At 39.6% G+C, this 1,496-nt stretch overlaps 1 non-coding gene across 1 annotated transcript; it reads left to right on the forward strand.

Moving 5' to 3' along the window:
* The first annotated feature begins 328 nt into the window (after positions 1 to 328).
* Positions 329 to 437, forward strand: LOC112730839 (small nucleolar RNA R71). Its single transcript, XR_003166645.1, has one exon. It is a non-coding gene; the product is annotated as a small nucleolar RNA R71 (small nucleolar RNA).
* Positions 438 to 1,496: the final 1,059 nt, after the last annotated feature.

Below are 1,496 nucleotides of genomic sequence, written 5' to 3' on the forward strand. Positions count from 1 at the left end.
GATGCCTCTTTAGTACTATTGGATGCAGCTTGCAATCCATTCAGACTCTGAGAAATCATATTGACTTGCTGAGTCAATATTTTATTCTGAGACAATATGGCATTCAGAGTATCAATTTCAAGAACTCCCTTCTTCTGAGGCATCCCATTACTCACAGGATTCCTTTCAGAAGTGTACATGAACTGGTTATTTGCAACCATGTCAATGAGTTCTTGAGCTTCTGCAGGCGTTTTCTTTAGGTGAATGGATCCACCTGCAGAATGGTCCAATGACATCTTAGATAATTCAGACAGACCATCATAGAATATATCCAGGATAGTCCATTCTAAAATCATGTCAGAAGGACACTTTTTGGTCAGTTGCTTGTATCTCTCCCAAGCTTCATAGAGGGATTCACCTTCTTTCTGTTTGAAGGTTTGAACATCCACTCTAAGCTTGCTAAGCTTTTGAGGAGGAAAGAACTTGGCTAAGAAAGCCGTGACCAGCTTATCCCAAGAGTTCAGGCTATCTTTAGGTTAAGAGTCTAACCATATTCTAGTTCTGTCTCTTACAGCAAACAGGAAAAGCATAAGCCTGTAGACCTCGGAGTCAACCCCATTGGTCTTAAAAATATCACAGATCTGCAAGAATTCAGTTAAGAACTGAAAAGGATCTTCTGATGGAAGTCCATGAAACTTGCAATTCTGTTGCATCAGAGAAACTAATTGAGGCTTTAGCTCAAAATTGTTTGCTCCAATGGCAAGGATTGAGATGCTTCTTCCATGTAAATTGGAATTTGGTGCAGTAAAGTCACCAAGCATCTTCCTTGCATTGTTATTATTTTCGGCCATGTCTCCTTCTTTTTCGAAAATTTCTGTCAGGTTTTTACTAATAAAAATATATTAAAAACTAATTAAATCATACTGAAAACTATGTAAAAACAATGCCAAAAAGCGTATAAATTATCCGCTCATCAGTATTCCGAGTAGGATCCGGGAAGGAATGACTGTAAAGAGCTTCAAACCTGAGAATGTTGGGCACAAGTGACAGTGTGCAAAAGGATCAATGGATCCTATTCCGACGCTAGCGGGAACCAACAGATGATTAGCCATGCGGTAGCTGTACCTGGTATTTTTCATCCGAGACGAGAAATCCGACAGTTGATTAGCCGTGCAGAAACTGTAGAGGACCATTTTCACTGAGAGGATCCTACAGCTTACCATGGAAGGAGGTAACGCATGGTTGGAAGAAGGCAATAGGAAAGCAGAGGTTCAGAAGCAACAAAGCATCTCCATACGCTTATCTGAAATTCCCACTAGTGAATTACATAAGTAACTTTATTTTATTTTATGTTTTATTTATCTTTTAATTATTAAAACCTCATAACCATTTGAATCCGCCTGACTGAGATTTACAAGGATGACCATAGCTTGTTTCAAGCTGACAATCTCCGTGGGATCGACCCTTACTCGCGTAAGGTTTATTACTTGGACGACCCAGTGCACTTGCTGGTTAGT

Source organism: Arachis hypogaea, chromosome 12 (assembly GCF_003086295.3).
Source record: "Arachis hypogaea cultivar Tifrunner chromosome 12, arahy.Tifrunner.gnm2.J5K5, whole genome shotgun sequence".
Taxonomy (NCBI): Eukaryota; Viridiplantae; Streptophyta; class Magnoliopsida; order Fabales; family Fabaceae; genus Arachis; species Arachis hypogaea.